Here is an 18,851-nt window from a genome sequence, read left to right as displayed (position 1 = left end):
TCCTACTTGGTTGCATATGATATCATCTTTGTTGTTGTTGTTCTTTATCTAGTTTCAATTTATTTTTTTAACTGAGAATGTAGTTTGTTTTTTTCGTGTGCATGCCTCAATCAATCCATTTTTTTGTGTGCTTCCAATTTATTTGAATTTATGGGTGCAACTAGGATAGATTGATTGATGGATGTAGTACTTGTGCTATTTTAGTCTCTACCAACGTGGAGTTCGTTATTTACTTATGTGGTGGTCTATTATGTGTATGGTTTACTTGCCATCGTATTTTCAGCTCTAACTATTTTTTATTTATTCGTATTGCAAGAACTACAGTATGGAGGGGTTTAGGGTGATAGATAAAAGTTGGATTGATCTACCAAAAGAGGACGATCGTTTTATTCATAGTGTTAATCAATTTGTACAATTTGCAAGGGATAAATGTCACCACAAGGATGTGATCCCATGTCCATGTGATAACTGTAGAAATAGGGGTCGAGCACTAACCCATGAGGTGGTCACATTGCATTGTTACCAAAAGGGCTTCTACAAACAGTATACATTTTGGAAAATGCATGGAGAAATAAGTCAGCCACCAAGTGTGGCATTTGAAAGGGGTGGAAGGTCAAATTCCACTAATTTTGAGGTGGGAGGGGACTTCCCCTTTTTTGAGGAGAATGTTGCATTCAGTACCGTTGTAGAAGAACTTGACGGTGATAACTTGGATGCTGTTATTGAACAATGTTCAACAGATGGTGCTCAAGGAATAGTTGAGGAAGATCCTATAGTTGAGGAAGAGCCTGACACAATTGAGTTCGATAATTTTCGTGAGGCTTTGAGTCCCTTATATCCTGATTGTGAGGACTTCACAGTTTTGAAATTTGTTGTCAAGTTGTTTCGGTTAAAGGTTACACATGGGTAGACAGACAAGAGTTTTACGGTACTTCTCGAATTACTTCGTGTGGCTTTTCCACGTGACAACAAGACTCCAGAGAATACTTATAGGGCAGAAAAATTAATAAAAGAGTTGGGCCTTAAATGTGAGAAAATTGATGCTTGCCCGAATGATTGCATGCTATTTTAGAGAGATGATGATTGGAGGGATACTTGTACTACGTGTGGAGCGTCGAGGTACAAATATGCTGATATCGAACAAAGGAAGAAACATATTAGGATTCCAGCAAAGATACTCCGATACTTTCCAATTACGGCGAGGTTAAAGAGGTTGTATACTGTACCATGGGTGGCAAAGGAGATGTGTTGGCACTTGGAAAATCGATTGAAAGGTGGAGAAATGGGGCATCCAGTTGACTCATCTAATTGGAAATTAATTGATCGAAAGTATAAAGACTTTTCAGCTGAAGCTCGTAATGTTCGATTAGGACTAGCGACAGATGGTTTCAATCCTTTTGGAACTTGTGGCACATTATACAGCTCTTGGCCTGTAATGTGTGTTGCCTATAACCTTCCTCCGTGGCTTTGCATGAAACCCAAATTTACCATGCTCTCTTTACTCATCGAAGGGCCACGACAACCAGGAAAGGATATTGACATATATTTGACCTCTTGTTTCGTGAATTGCAATCTTTGTGGAATACCGGGTGATCGTGGAAGGACGCAATGCAAATAGAGGCAAGATGTTCAATATGCGTTCATTTTTGTTATGGACTATCCATGACTTTCCTGCGTTAGGTAACATATCTGGTTGTAGAACCCATGGCAAATATGCTTGTCCCATTTGTGGTCCAAATACCTCCTCATTGAGACTCCAACATAGCCAAAAATTTGCTTACATGGATAGTAGACGATTCTTGCCCTCGACGGATGCTAGTAGGATGGACACTAGACCAAGCACCTTTAACAAGACTGAAGAGCTTAGAGAACAGCCTTTGAGATTGACCGGACTGCAAGTTGAACAAATGACACAGAATCTAAAAGTGCAATGGGGTAAGGGCAAAGAGAAGGAAAAGGGGAATGGAAAAAGGAAAAAAAAAAAGGGAAGGGCAGTAGAAAACAAAAAGAGGACAACGGGGATGGGACATGTTTTTTCAAACAGTCGATATTATTTAGGCTTCCATATTGGGCAGAGCTTCTTATCAACTTGGACGTTATGCACATTGAAAAAAATGTTTGTGAACTCCTGATTGCTATGATGTTGAACACTAAAGGAAAAACAAAAGATAACGCCAATGCACGCAAAGATTTGCAACTTCTTGGGATTAAAAGGATGTATTGGTTGAGTGATCAAAATGGTAAGAAGGTTATGAAGCCTGGGGTGTTTTGGCTTCGAGCGGAGGAGAAAAAGTTGTTCCTTACGAGCTTAAGAGATCTCAAAGTACTGTTGGGTTTAGTAGTAACTGGAAGAATATTGTCAAATTAATGCGAAAAGATTTGAGTGGAATGAAGTCTCATGATTATCACATTTTGATGCAACATTTGCTTCCAATGCTGATCCAACATGCATATCGAGATAGGAAGGAAGTCCGACATGTGATCTTGAGTATTTGCACATTTTTTTCATGCGTTATGTTCGAGGAGACTTGATGTTGACACTTTACATGCACTTGAGAGGGGTATGGTCAGGACTTTATGTGAGCTTGAAAAAATTTGTCCTCCATCGGTATTTGTAATAATGATGCATCTACCTATTCACTTAGCGTATGAGGCTCGTATGTGTGGACCAGTATTCTATCGTTGGATGTATTTGTTTGAGAGGTAATTCTAACTAATAAGATTGTTTACTTAGCTTCATGGTTGGTTTGTGTTAAGTTATTCTGTTATAAAATTCTTAATTTTGTGAAGGATGATGAAGGTCTACAAGGATTATGTTACAAACAAGGCATGTCCTGAAGGTTGTATCGCAGAGCGATACTTGAAAGAGGAAACCATGAACTATTGCACTGGTTACAAAGGAGGGAATAGTCTTCTCCAGAAGCTTGAGCGAAAGTCTAGTGGTGAAGAAGTAATACCATCAGATGTGTTTGATAGTGAATTTGATGGGGCTGATGAAGTTGGCCCAGTTGGTTTGGGTCATACTTATCATTTGGTAGGTGTTGAATATGAGCAAGCACGCAATTGGGTACTAAAAAGCCATCCAAGATATGATTGGTGGTACACGTATGTATTTCTAAATTTTAAAAGTTGAAATTATAACATCTATATACTTAAACAGACTATTGCTTTAACTAATACATATATTTTTAAACGTAATATCTTATTTAGGGAGTACACCGCAGATTTGGAAGCTCGTAGGCAGTGTGCAGGGAGGAAGGCAGGCCAATATAGGGTGTCCATGGACGACGAGTTCATTCCTTGGTTGAGAAGACAACATGAGTTTGAAGACATAGAGGAAGATTCTTTCAAAAATATATAGTGGCGGGATTGAGATGCGCTGCCATGGCATAAGAAGTATTGTGTCAATGGTTTCCTCTTTATTACAAAAGACTATCCGGACAATAAGAGGAACCAAAATAGTGGTGTTTGTTTGAGTGTCCAACTACATTCGGGCTATACGCGAAGGATAAGAACCCAAGTAGAAGATGTTGCAGAATATTACGGTGTTCTTAATAATATCATTCAGATTGAAGTATCGAGATGGGTACCAACTGTTTTGTTCAAGTGTGAATGGGTTAAACTTAGACATGGTGTGAAGCTAGATGTGGAAGCGAACCTTAAATTGGTAAATTTGTCAAATCAAATTAGTTCGGATAATATGAGTGACGAACCATTCATTCTTGCAGATAAAGCTTCTCAGGTTTTCTACTCTAAAGATCCAAAAGATCCCGACTGGCATGTGGTTTTGGAAGTCCCAAGAAAGGTGTATTGTGATCAAGATGAAACATGTTTTCTATCTGATGACCCAATTGAAGTTGATCCTTCTTATGCGGAGCTTAGTAACCTTGAACCATCCACAGATGATCTGATTTTTAACGATCCAAACGATATGTTTGTGGTTATTGAAGACACTAGGAGGAAGAAAAGACAAAAAAGGAATTAGTTCACTTTAACTAAATGCTTATCTGCATTAACTATGTTTGAATTTTGAATCTATGTTTAAAATTTGAATACCTGTGTTTGAATTTTGAATACCTGTGTTTGATTTTTCAGGTTACATAATTATAAATGGATATCATGTTTTCTGATTTGTTTTGGTAGATTAAATGTTATGCAATATCTATGTTTTGATACATCATGTTTTAGATACTTGAAAAATGCATGTTTTGAATATTAAGAGTTTATGGGACTTGTTACAATATGTACAGTAGCCTTCATGGGAACTCCATCTCAAAACAACTTGAACTTGTCCGAAAGTGACTCAGAGGACGACATGGAGCAGACTAATTATGGTAAGAATTTTGAATTTTGTCTAGTTATGTGTTTTACTGGTTACCCCGCACCACCCTTGCTCCAGCTATCCTAGCCTCTGCATTGCATCATTTATTGCTGCAGGAGATAAAACTTTAGGTGGTTATACCTAGGTCGCTACTTAGGTCTCTACTTATGCCCGTACGTACTACCCAGGTGGTTATACCTATAGCGACTAACTGCCTTACACAACAGATACAGCTGATCCACGTTAGAGCGAGTGGCAGATCGAACAGACCCTTATTATTTCTAGTCATAGCCCCCCAACAGTGAGTTGTCATTGATCCACCAGTAGCACAACGAGCAGTTCCAGGAGCTGCAGTCGGTTCAAACATAAGAAGATGAAGCGGCAATTTGAGATCCTTTATATCTTCATCCGCTTTTTTCTCCATAGTCTTTCATTCCTCTTACCCAACTATGAACCGGGCTTTTCTTTGCATCAGCTAGCCCCTTTCACTAGCACCACAAATGGCGGGGAAGTTTCTTCGATTTATTAGCCATTTATCAAAAGAGAAGAAGCGAAATGTCTTCCACGAATAAAAGGAAGTCGCTTCGGGTGATATAGATATATAGAAATAGATTGGCAGATCCGGCCGGATCGATTCTGTGTCTCATTATCGTTTAGACATTTCAGAAAGGCTATGTGGCTTCACACTCATTTAGTTATTGCTTTTTGAAGGATTTCTTGTTTACCGTATATGAATGCATGTGGAATTAGATTACTGTACTGGTTCTTAGATTGTAATTCATTTTTTCTTTGATCTTAATATTTTCTTTAGTTATTATAGGAATTGCATCTGAACTTTAATGTATACTAATTGACAAGTTTACTATGTACTTACAGATAGGACTCCATCTACTCCAGAATCATCCAATGCTCCTAAGGAGACTAGAGGTAAGGCAAAAGGAATGTCAGATACGCCAAATACGAAGAAAAAAGTTTGGTTAACATTGAACCATCTTGAACAACCATGTCACCCTTTAGCAGAGGTAAGTAGGTTTTCCTCTGAATGTGGTGTACTTGTACGGCGTGACATCCGGATATGTTATGATACTTTTCCAACCGCATTGAAACATACATTAGTAGATGTCTTTGAAACATTGGAAACCAGCTTTTGGTTTGTGGGACGTCCTAGCATCAATACGATATACACTAAAAAAGTCATGGGTGAGGCATGGAGGCGTCATAAGAGCACCTTGTATAAAAACTTAGTCAAGGGAAAATCTCCTGCTGTTGTTAAACAAGGTCCAGCTCCAGAAGGTGTCAATCTTGAAAATTGGCGGGTTTTTGTTGATATCTGCAACACTGAAAAATTCTAGGTTATCTACTCATTAGTTTATTAGTTGTGAATCTTATATGTATACTATCTTATATATTGTTTTGTATATAGGCTGCTAGTGAAAGGAACACTATAAACCGGTCAAAACAAACAACTCCTGCTTGTGTTGGGACGACACCCACCCAAATTATTCGACAGCAGATTGCTAAGGAAGAGAACAAGCCAGTCCATATGGTTGCTAGGCCTGAATCTTATATCCGGATACACAAGAGGAAAGCTCCATGCATAGAACCAGTTGAGTGGGAGGTAAGTGTCATTTTCCTGGTGGGAGGGATTGTTGGTAGTAAGTTATTTAAGTTGTATCAAGGTTTGATTGCAGTCTTGAGCTTTAGTGTAATACTTTACTTGGTAAGACTGTATTATGGTTTCACTCCTGTTGTGTTGAATAGGAGAAGATTAATAAGGACATGTCTACAAATTCAGGGTCTCCAATGACAATCATCGACGATGCCGTGACAAGGGTATACAAATTAGGATGTCAGTAATGTATTAAATGTTTGTGCTATATTGTAGGTAAAATGAAATGTGTTTGGATACAGGTGGTTGGCAAAGATAGCAGGGGCCGATGTCGAGCTTTGGGTCCAGGGGTTAACAAAACAGCAATGAAGAGCATGGAGCCTATTTTGGATCAAAACTATCACTTGGCAGAAGAAAACTCCAAGCTATGGAAGGAGACTCAAACAAACCAAATGAATTTTGCTATGCAATTAGAAGAGATTAGGTCAACGATGTTGAGGCAACAAGAACCATCCACGACCAACTCTTTTGGAACTCCAATAGTATACCTCGCTCCAGTAATGCAACCTCGGTATGCGATTGTCTCTTTTAATGCTTTACTTAAGCCTTTGTAAGTTGTTTGATCTTTTTATATCCAACACCTTTGTTTTTCAGCCAGAAACCTCAAAGATTGGCAAAGAAGTTAACTTATTTGGTGGTTGGCCTCTTGACATTGTGGCAACTGGATGTGTTAAAGAAGTTAACCCCACCTACAAGTTCCATGAAAGGTGCTTGGGAGAGAGATCTTACTTAGTTTACGTTGATGAAGTACATGCACAAGATGCTGCTCTACCATACCTTCATGATGCATGGTGTAAGAATCTAGGAGAGAGTTGCCCAGGAAATGTTATATGGCCCAAGTAATGTGTTGAGTTTCTGTCATCTACATCGCGGTCTTGAATAAGTTTACTATCCTTTTTTAGTTTATGATACATGCCTATGGGCATGTTTGACTATGTTATCTCTTTTGCTATTTTGAAACACGTTTCTATGTTTATGTCCAAGCTACTACCAAACTGGTATCATTTTTTTTTTATTCAATGTAATACTTGTCTTATTTTGCTAATATCAATGTATTGAATGTTTGCTTTCTCTGTTTTTGCTAACCCATTTTTAACTCCGCCAATGCAAGTAAACTTTACGTTTGCATTTGCATTGCTGGTCCCAAGCCCGGAAAAAGGAAGAGGGAGAAGTGGTGTATAATATGTTTCTCTTTGTATTTAATTTTGTTTATTTTTCTCTGGGCTGCAGGGAAGAGCTACCAAGAGGTACAAGGGCAACCAATATCACTGTTATCCCTTCGCTAATGGCAGGTCCATTTATCACTCCTAATGTCCCTAGTAGCATCTGCCTAGACATGTCATTGATCACAGGTCTGCATTCCAATCCAGTAGACTTGTGTGCTCATATATGATTTCCTTTTTGCAGTTTAACTCTATCAAATGCACAAATACAAATATCTAACAAATGATATACTTGGGAATCTTTTTCTTATTATTGTATATGGTTACTTGATGTTTCTTGCTGCTAGTTATCTATCAACTGGAAGTGAACTTTTTCTTGAGATTCTTGGTCCTGGTATTGTTGGTGGTCTTTATCTTCCTATGCTTTGTGCTCTTCCTGATGCTCTGCTTATTCTTGGTCAGTGTCTCACTTTTCATTTTGACTTGCTCATTTTTTTAAATTGTAGTAGGTAAGAATGAAAGTACTAGTGTGATTTTACATTGTAGCAGAAATTTGAAAACTTGGATTAGTCTGATGGTTGGTTGTTTAAGGTGGGGATTTGATCGATTTCACAACGATTTATTGATGTCAATTGAGAAATATCATTGATCTCTGTTATTGATGCAAAAGGGATAATGTTTTAAGCAATGGAAAGTGTAGTTCTTTAGAGTCGATTGGTGAATTGTTGTGTCTCGGGCTCTCGACTAGGTTGGATTAAAGTATTAGAAAATCACTATACTATAATATATATGATGATGTTGACTCTCTTTGTGTTTTGTCCCATGTTTTCATCCCATCCTTGATTATATGAAAATTTTCAATCTTGAATAAGCGGTCGTTTCCTTTCACATCAAGTAACATTATTGCTAATATGCAATCTGTTGCTTGCAAGCTTTGAGCAGTTTTAGACAAACATATTGTGATGAGGTGGGCTCTTCTAAAAGCCCAAAGCAAACACATTCAAGCTAACTATACTCTATCTTCCCATTGAGGTCCTTAGCTTATCAAGTATCTCATATTTCTTATCTTATTATGTGAGGGACTTACATACATATTGCTAAAAATATTTCTCCTAATGTTCTTGTTCTTTTGTCTAGTATCCGAATTTGTCTGGGAGTAAAGAAACTACTCAAAGTCAGGTCTTGGTTGAAATGGGATTGCTATTTGGATCTCTTGTCATGCTTTTGACATTATTATGGGGATCGTGTGTTCTTAATTGGGAAGACCGATATCGAAAATTCAAGAGTAATAGATTCACAAGATACTAAAAACTTCGGTTTAACAGGGTAACCTTCTTTGTATTATTATCTTCAGTTGTATGCTCCGACATGATATCATCAACAGAACATTCTATTGCTATCGCATTCAAGGTCAATAATGAGGAGTTTACATTGTTGTAAAGCTTAGAAAACATTACACTCATAACTTCAACACCTTTATATAGATGGCATTAACAATATGCTTTAAAACTTGAGAGTCAACCAAAAGAGTACTAGTTTCTCACATTTTTCAATCTAGGAGAGACCTTAGTTCAAACATTCTTTGTACAGGCACTTCATTTTTTAATCTGTAAATGCATGGATCTACTAATGTATATTTGAAGATTTGCTCATTAATGCTATAGTTGTGATTGGTATATAAATTGTTGAATGGTGAATTCGAAAGGACCATCATGTGTAAAGGTGTCCGTTTATAGTATTTTAGATTTATATCCAATTACCCAATGACTGAATTATTTTAAACACCCTTTATTATCAGACCTTTATAAGAACTTCGGCATAGGCTTTGAAAATTTTGACAACGGCTAATTCAAATATGCTTCAATACACACAGGATCTGGTATTGGTGTTGGTATACGAACCAGTTATGCTGCAAGAATCATGGTTATATCTGTGATTCCATTTATTATCGTTCAGTTACCACAAATTCTTCATACCTCCTTTGGAAGATGCTTAGCAGTCTTGATTGCCCTCATTGTTTCTGTTGCTTTACTTGTCTCTTACTGTCTTTATCAGGTACTGATTTCATTAGATATTATTCAAACTGTATGTGTTGTTCTTCCTTTATTCTAGATTGTGATATTATAAAATTATAGCTATCTTAGAAAAGAAAAGAAAAATGTTCATTGGCAAATTGTATGGGCTAGCTTTTTGGGGAATTGTAGTCAGCTAATGATAATTTAACTACAGAGAAGATGAGACAGTGTTTGTCAGTGTCTTAGTTCTGGCAATTTCTTTTTTCTATTATTTCTTTAATTAAATTAGAGTTACAATACATTCTTTTTGCATTTAGATTGTAGAGCTAGAATACCTCATTCGAATTTTTGCGGTTTAGTCCTATTTCTTAAAGCATTTCTCCCAAATTACTATTTGGGACAGTGCATTTCCTTTGCATTCTTTTAGTACTCTGGCATCTTTGCCAAGGAGCATAACCTCAGAGCTTATGGAACACACTAACAATATATTGACACAATGTTTTGCAAGACATTTAGATAGTAAAGAATGTAATAACTTTCTAAAAGCACTATATTTTAATCATCTATTTTCTTTGTTATAAAGAAAGGTTCAAGCAGAGTTCTGATAATTAATGTTCATAGGATTATTGATTATGTATCGTAGTTTGCCCTTGCGAGATTCTTGAATCTCACCGCTTACTTCTGAGCCCATTTTTTCATTAACTTTTATTTTTAACAGCTATACTTATTTAACTCCCCAATCTACTTGTTTTATCCGGGCATTATCTGTTGGACCTAATGAGGGCAACTCGATGCCAACTATCTTGGACCACAGTCTCGGTTTTTGTGTTTTAAGACTGAACTTGTTAAAGCCTTTTGTGAGGTAGGTCTCATGTTTTGTTATGAAATTAAGTAATGTTCTACTAGTGAATATTTTATTCATTTACTAATTTTAGCGTGCTTTGATGTGCACAAGGCTGAAGCAATAGAGAGGTCAAATGGTAAATCTAAACTGGGTGAATCACCTCCAACCACCGATTCTTCTAGTAATGTTGATCGTATGAGTCTTTGAGGCAACTGGTGTAGCTTTGAATTCTAAGGTAAAAGGAAGATGATATCTTTCACTTTCACATTGAATTGTGTAGATGGTGGCGATAGTGTGTTATGTCAAAGATATTTATAGTGTACATCCGGTGTTTAACATCATAGCCCGGAATAGAGAAATCCTTGTTGACTATAAGTTGCAAATAGTTTTTTCACATATGCTTATCCTTTCTTGTTTTGTGGGCTACAGTCTCTACAACTTTTACGGTGGTATGTTCTCGAGAATATTCTAAATTCACCAAGGGTAACATAAAATATGTAGGATAGGAAGACCTTAATTTTCCATAAACTGGAGGGAGGGGTTGTTCTTATTAGCTTTTTTCATTAATTTCTCAGTGTGAGACAAAGACTTAAATGTATTTCAAGTGCAAGTTTCTAGGTTCTTGTATTTTAGCATAAAATTTTGTTCTATTTCAATATTTAGTCAAGCTATGAACAAATAGATTCAGACTTGGAAGGTGGAGTTGTTCTAGTCAATTCTTGCACCCTCTATGACATGCATGCATATTTCATCTATTTATTTATGTATTTATTTTCCTACCCTTTGCATGCTTTGTGTTTCGTGGAGTATTACGTGAGTGGAGTGCATTTCAGTTGCAAATCAGATGGTAACATAGAATTTCAAGAATTTTGATTCCAAATTGGAGATCCAAAACTAGATCCCATCCATATTTCCCTTGCGTTTTATCTTTCAACTAAAGCTATTATGGGTACTTGATGCAGATGGCCCGCTAGGATCAGTATGTAACAAAGCGCTGCATGATTTTCAGCATGTGAAGTCAACATTTACAAACACTCCGCCACATAAAGTGAGTTACTACTAAAGTACAAGATAGTCCATTTGTGCTTATCCCTTGAAAGGGATGAACTATATTTGATTTTTATTTTGATTTTTGACTTTTTGAATGGCTCCCATTATCTGTTTTGCCCTAATTTTTCAACGTGGAATGTAGAGAGAGGTCAGTCGGCTGCACCCTTCTACCTTAGGGGATCTTAAAGGGGTAAGTTTACATTTTCTCAGGTTGAAATTTACCTTTGTTGGGTCCAACTTATGGAGATTTATAGCTGCTGATATTGGCGACTATTGTCGTTCAGGGTTAATGGCCTGCTCGCTTTCTCACATTACTCTTATATGCAGCTTCAAGATTTCATATCATACTTAAAGCAGAGGGTCCATGTGGGCAAGACTATTGTTTATTCTTCCCTATTCTCATGATACTTGCTCTATGCTGGCCATTACTCCTCATCCATTAGAGTGCCTTATTGCTTTAGTTTTGCCGAAGGAAACAAGTTTCAAATGGGTATAAAAGTCTTAACATATGGTAGTTTATCATCAGTTCTTACTAGAGAATGCTTAATCTTTGTAGAACTTAGCTTGGTTACAAAAATGACCTATTTGTGGCACTAAAATACGAAAACTGTACTTTGGAAAATGAAGGTCAAAACTTCACCCCAAGTGTATAGCGAAATCCTATTAGTAACCTGCAATGTAAAGTAGTGTTTTATTGTATCAAATGACTTGTTATTACTTGATTACAAAAATACAACAATGGCCCTTTTCCAGTCTGTAAATGTGTTGTTAACTGTTAGTTTCGGTTTTTATGTGATAATTATTTAAAATACTAGCATTGTTGAGCTGATTTTGTTGCTTGCATAATATGTACATTTGTTCACTGAGAATACTTTCCATTGTAGGCTTTGTTTTCTTTTTTGTTAAGCACAAAGCAACATTGTGTTCATTAACATGGAATGTCGAGAGAGGTCTGTCTGCTGCTCCCTTCTACCTCAGGGTATCTTAAAAGGGTAAGTTTTCATTTTCTCAGGTTGAAATTTAACTTTGTTGGGTCCAACTTATTGAGATTTATAGCTACTGATATTGGCAACTATTGTCGTTCAGGGGACCCTTCACTGGTTTTCACTTAGGTGTCTGCTCAGCACAGATATGTTTGACCTCAAGTTCATCCAATATAAGCACTTGATGCTCTTTTACCATTTTTTGTCCAATGCACTTGGAATTACATAAGTTAGTTTCGTGTCGGGGACTTCACTCTTAATTCACGTGACATCCTAATATTTATGTTATGGCATGAAGCTGCCTTAGTACACTAATGAGATATCCATCGTCAGGATTCTCTTTTGATCTCATTGTTATTTTGTTTGCCTCTCTTACCAGGTTCTTGTTGGTAGCTACTTCTCGGTGGCAAGAGCTCTTGTGGGTCTATTGAAACTTGGTACGATGAGCATGTTTGGGACACTTCTTGTCATATGGGGCCTTGTCAAGGAAGGGCTTCTTGGGAAACATGTGAATACAGATCCTACAAAAGCATGTTGATTGCGCTAGTATGTGCTTTCACTTGTATAAAGTATGATGTCAATAAAATTGTTAAAAGTAGTCCGGCTCGACTCTTGGCGAAACCCCTGCAAAGATTCTTGTGGGTTTGATTGAAATGATAGAATTTTGTATGACCTGCAGGTGTGATGCGAATTGCATGAATTTAGTATGGCATCAGAATCAATTTTTTTTATCCAATTCAATACATTTGCCACGGCCATAAACCGTGGCTAACCATAAGATACAGTCCAATAAAAGACATTTGCCACGGCCTAGACCTGTGGCCAAATTATAGATTCATTCCATAAAAGGCAGGGGCACGGGGGTCGTGTGAGCATTAGCCATGGTTTAATGCTGTGGCAAAAGGGAAAATTCACCACGGCCCATGTAACGGATTATAACCGTGGCATAAAATGAAGCTTTACCCACGGTCTTTAGCTGTGGCAAAAGGTCTTTAGCCACGGTCTATGACTGTGGCAAATGCTCAGTATTCTTGTAGTGCTTTCTTAGATTGTCATTGAGATTATAAGAAAACGTGTGCCCACTATACACTGGAGTTAACAAACTTGAGTGGAAAAATCAGAGTGTTATGTGTTTTGACACATTTCTTGTGAGAACCTAATTAGGCACCCTACCCAAAAGTTTTAGAAACGGACTTGCCATTGCATTTCATATCATAGTTCATTGTATAGTTATTTATCTTAAGTTGATTTGATTATTATGTATGTATTAGTTTAAGTTTTTGAATGATCATTCTTGTTTAAATACTAAGTGAGATGTATAGATTCTAAGATAAAACTAGGGAACAATTACTTTTATTTCTTAGTCGTTGTAATATAAATGAAGTTTGTGAGTACCTTCTCTAGAAAACTCTCACGAGGCTATAACTCGTCCACTAGAGAATTCTTAGTGGTTTAAGGCCTTATTGAATATGGTCAATGCAGTCGCACTCAGCAAAATGAGACTAGTTAAAAATACATTTTTAGCCCCTTATTTTAATTTCACATATTTGCTTGAGGACAAGCAAAATGCTATTTGGGGATGGTTTGATAAGAGCCCAAAACTGTAGTTTAAACCCTTTAATAGTATTTATATCTAGCCAATTATGTTATTAATAATATAGGTTTATCACTAATTATGTGCTTTTGAGTATTTCAGGCTTCGGAGTTGAATAAATGTAAATTCGTTACTAATTAGGTGCTAAAAGGAGCTAAAGTGATTGCTATGAAAGTTCTATGAAGAAAGCCCAAGTTTCATAGAGAAAAAGCCCTTAAAAAGCCCAAGTCAAAGCTGTTAAGTGAAGTGAAAGTCAAACCGGATTAGAAAGCGGAAGAAAAGTCAACGGAACTTCAAAAGGTCATATCTTTGGGCTCAGACCTCGGATTTGGACCCATTTTATATCAAAATGATCGGCTCAGAAAGCTCTTTCTAATGGTCTAGATGTTGACTCGATTAAAGTAGTATAATTTGGTGAAAACTCTTACTACAGTAACACAACCAGAATTGGAAGTCTTGGATTCAACAAATTGGGTTTTGGACTTGATTTATGGGTCCATAATCTAGCCTAAAAGCCCATGCACAAAATTGTAAACCTAACCCTCTCCTATATAAAGAGGGTTAAGGCAAAACAAAACTTGGCTACCCCTCTTCCATTAGTTTAGTTTTAAATTAGGGTTCTCTCTCTCTCCCTTGTTAGTTTTAGTTTATGAGTTTAGTTTGTAGCCTCCATTAGAATCTTTTAATAAAAGCCTTAATATTCAATTCAATAATTACTTCTTCTTTATATTATGTCTTCCTTTCATTATTTTAGTTTAATTAATCTAATGATATTAGGCGAATCCCCCCATTAGATGGAGTGACTATGAAACCTAGGGGTGGTAATGGATCGTGTTGGGTCAGTTTCGTGTCGTGTCATACTCAGGTCACGTGTTAGGAGAGCAAACCCAAACCCGACCCAATTACTAATCGTGTCAAGTTTGTCAAACCTAAACCCAACCCGTATATGTAACGGGTTATCCAACGGGTGACTCGCTAAGCCAACGGGTCAATTTTGGATCAATTTCGGATCGGATTAACAGATAACCCGTTATTTTTTTTTTTTTTTTTTGGATAAAGAATATTTATTAGTATAAATAATAAAATAACTTGCAAAAGTGCGCAAGGTTGTTGAAACATATCTGCTGAACGCCTGAACCAAACAAGTAAATCAAGGTAAGGGATTTGAGGAATAAACTAAGTAAACAGAAAAAGAAAAGATGAATTACAAGTAAATCAAAGTAAGGGGTTTGAGGAATTTAGATAGTAGCTTAAGGAGAATTTGGGTTGAATTCTTGAATGTGACTTTGATAGCTTCATTGTTCTCTTTTTAGAATTGAGACTAGGGTAAGGGTTTAATGTTAATGTGATCATATTTTTATTGAATGAATCTATAATATTCTATATGCTGGATTGCCAGCTGATCCCACTCAATCCAGCTGATCCTTCTCTTTTTAGTATTTTCTTTTAGGTAATTGGGATGATGAGATTTAATAAAATACGAAAACATATATGTTTAAGGACTTAAAACAGGTCATACGGGTCACGGGTTGATGACCCGACCTATTGGACCCGGAAACTAATCGGGTATACTAATGGGTTACCCGGGTTAACATGTGTGACCCTAACCCAACCCATTTATTTGACGGGTTTGGCGGGTCAACCCTTAAATGACCCAAAAACTTTTTTTCCCAACCTAAACACTACAAGAAAAAAAGCTTTATATCATTATTAAAAATAGTGACAAAAAGTCTTTTGTCACTATTTTTTTTTTCCAAAATCGTGACAGAGTGAGAGTCATTTATTTTTTTCTCAAAACCGTCACAAATATTTGTTATAGACTAGCATCTCTCAGCCATTAAAAAAGGTAACAACTGCTCAAAAACCGTCACAAAAAAACATATCTTTTGTGACAGTTTTGGCAAAACCGTGATAAATGTTATAATTTTTTTCAAAAAAAAAATTGTATATATTTGAAAACGGACATTTCACATTGAATTGGACCTGCAACAAATATACACCTGAAATATAATCCATTAAAATTCAAATAACATTCATAAATGCTAACTCCATTGAACATTCCAATAGCAAAAATAAACATAAGACTTAGGTAATAAATAAATAAGTACTTAATAATATACAAATGAATGGATTAGGAAAGAATTGTGACTAAGTCACATTCACGTCAAATACTCGTGATTAGTCTTCATCATAGTTCGAAAGACATTCTTAGAGGCACCGAACAAACTAAGAGCTTTGACATCTATCCGAGGTAGAAGACTTCTTGTTGGCCAGATAGTTTCTTGATATGTAAAAGTTAAAACTATAAGAAATAAAAAATAAAAACTAATGAACTAAAGGATCAAAACAAGGCTTGGGCAGCTACCACACTACAATACTAGGTCATCTTCATTGAATACCTAGCGACCATTGTTGATCCCACCAAATCTTAAAGATACTAAAGATAAAGTGAATGACAAAAAAATTCATTTACCTGACTTTAATGATTATTCAAGTAAAGATAATTGCAAAACAAATAAAATCCATATAACAATTGCTTCTAATCTTTAGTGAATAAGAAAATCGGGTTGTACAAAGTAAGATATCAACATTTGTAAAAGTTGGACAAAGGGGGATCCTAAATTAACCATAGAACAAAGATGAAACCTTGTCAAGGACCAAACACGGTGTGCAACAATAGCCCACAGTGTACCATCACAACTACCATCTACAAAAGGTGTTTCTAGAAGTCACATTCCAATTTAAATTAGATACAAGATTGGGCACTTTTTTGTGAGCGGCGGAGTTTTTGAATTATCTACACAGTCTTTACCCAAATCTAAAGTCAATCAAGAGATGTTGTAACTTTTGTTAACATTTCTAAAAAAATAGTGTTTGATTAACTTTTGATTGCTAATTCTGTGTTGTGGCAAACACAAATATATTTTGGAGAGGGAAGATAGAGCCACTCCCTTATTTACAGTCCTATAGAGTGACTCGACTCCACAAATAAGCTTCTTCGATGGTTAAATTTCGATCCGCAGTTCTCCAACTCTTTTGAAAAGGTTAGAAATATTCAAATGGGCTGATTATTGTTGAATGATCTTCATGGTAAGGAGATCATCTCAACCGAAAATCAGCCCCTCATTCAAGTTATAGGAGAGGCTCTATCCCTCCCCATATACTATAGAAACATTTTTATTTTATGTTGCGACATCCGCTTTAATCCTTGACTCTCCTCTACTAAAATATTAGTCGCTTTCTAGGGACACTAATTTAACTGCATAGATACCCAGTCAGAAGATGTTTCTAGAAGTCACATCCCTATTCAAGTCAGATACAAGAATGAGCTCTTAGTCGTGAGTGCGAGTTCCTGAATCAACTCCAAAGATGAGGAGTATGGTAATGGTCAAAAAATTCTTATGAGGATTCCGTAGATGTTGTGCAAATGAAGCTAAGATAGGCAGCATGTAATAGTTTGATTAAATGCATGTCTTAAAAGTTAAGACAATTACAATATGCACTACTTTCTAATACTCATATGTCAGGATTAGCACCAAATACGTTCATTAGCCATGTCATAAGTCCACTAGAGAGGAAAAAAAAGGCAAATATAAACTAGCACTAACAGAAATAGAGAAGAGTGCAAAAAAATTACCAGTCCTTGCAAGCTTCAATTCATACTGAATCATGAGATCATTAGGCATCTCGCATTTGCAATACCTTCAAATTAAATAAAAAAGAACATAAACTACAATCCAGTAAAAGCACAAACACCAAAATCTATTCATAGCATAAGAATTCTAAACTCACATTGCAACTCGATCAGGAGTAAATCATGACTGGTTTATAGGATTTAGCCTTCTTTGATAATTTAACTAACTTTTTTTTAACCAGTCAACATAATATCCATATATCTGAGAATTTAAAGAAATTAGCCCAACGGTGTTTTCCATTCCGATCTCTGCTGTCTAGAATTCAAAATTAAAACTTAAGTCATAACTCATTAACAATTCAACAAAGTGAACACAGGTGCAACATAACGATCCCGTCACGGCATCCATCTCCTTCCACTCCTTCAAAGGTCTTGCACACTCAAACCTGGTGGGAGAGACTGCTTCAGCTTATCGGCCTTCTCAGAATCAAACACACAAAGTGTGTACAGATACTTGGAGCAACGAACCTTAAACTTGATGACATCCTTGCTCTTCTTTATCTTAGCAAAACGAGCATCCTTCCTTCTTGCAGTGAGAAGGAAATCCTTAATCTCGTGAATTTGCTTCGGCATTTCTCTTGTTGATCTAATCCGGTCCATTCCTTGTCTCCAAGCTTGCATAATGCTAACCTACTAAATTGACCATAAACTGCCATAGCAACAAAATCCCGATTAGATGATGGGTTTGCTGACAAAGCAACCCTTTCCAGGCAATGGACACCAAAAATCTCATCTTCCTCAGCTTCAAGTGTTTTCAAAGAAGGAAGATGGATCTTATTATCCACAGACAAGAATGGGTTAAAAAGACAAACATCATAATTCTGAGAAACTGTTACCAACCATCCATATGTAGAACCAGCGCAATATTTGTTGTTAGGCAGTTGTATTTGGAAATTGCAAACTCTTTTATCACTGAGGCTGTACAAACTGCGAGTCCTGGCATCACGGTTGAGTTGAGTAGTAAGCATGAGAAAGGGAACTTGGCATCGATAGGTAACGTCCAGTTTCTTCAATATAAATCGATCGCCATAGCTTAGAAGATGTAACTAACTATTATAAGATAATTGTGAATTTCCTAACAAAATTAGATGAGAACCCATGCCTTGGTCGATTAAAGGGGATATTGTCGTCTGAGAGGTAGAATAGGTGTGAACACGTAAAAATCATACGCAAAATTCGTCTGTTCCCGAAAGAAAAATTGAATATAACTCAAAATACGAAAACTTTTTAGTTCAAAATCGAAGAGAGAGATGAGAAGGAAGAACCAATGAACATTGATTAAGGACTTTGACACAGTTATTGGAAATCTAACAACCGAAGTTAAGAGAGAGAAAGAAAGTCGTGGGAGATCGAGCGTTTTTTTTTTGGTAAAGGCATGTACTTGGAAGTGTTTCTAGAGGTGTTGGAAGGATGGGGAAACCGAGCCCTAGGTTTCTAACTACTTTTACTTAGTGGGCTCTTGTAGTTTTTTTTTTTTGGGTAACTTGGGCTCTTGCAGTTGGGGGAGCGAAAAATACT

The 18,851-nt window shown here is 36.5% G+C and overlaps 1 long non-coding RNA gene and 1 pseudogene across 2 annotated transcripts; one reads left to right on the top strand and one right to left on the bottom strand.

The window, feature by feature from the left end:
• The first annotated feature begins 10,991 nt into the window (after positions 1–10,991).
• On the top strand, positions 10,992–12,823 carry LOC147481554 (uncharacterized). Of its 2 annotated transcripts, none has more exons than XR_015206785.1 (3): positions 10,992–11,060; positions 11,205–12,054; positions 12,425–12,823. It is a non-coding gene; the product is annotated as an uncharacterized LOC147481554 (long non-coding RNA). The 2 variants fall into 2 exon arrangements; XR_015206784.1 differs by having other exon boundaries at positions 12,149–12,823.
• Positions 12,824–17,542: 4,719 nt separating this feature from the next.
• LOC147481553 (large ribosomal subunit protein eL38z/eL38y pseudogene) lies at positions 17,543–17,913 on the bottom strand (annotated as a pseudogene).
• Between the last annotated feature and the right edge of the window lie 938 nt (positions 17,914–18,851).

The sequence above is a fragment of the Coptis chinensis genome, chromosome 8, assembly GCF_015680905.1.
Source record: "Coptis chinensis isolate HL-2020 chromosome 8, ASM1568090v1, whole genome shotgun sequence".
In the NCBI taxonomy this organism is placed as follows: Eukaryota; Viridiplantae; Streptophyta; class Magnoliopsida; order Ranunculales; family Ranunculaceae; genus Coptis; species Coptis chinensis.
The sequence above is the reverse complement of the archived record's forward strand: the minus strand, read 5'-3'. Positions and strand labels throughout refer to the sequence as shown.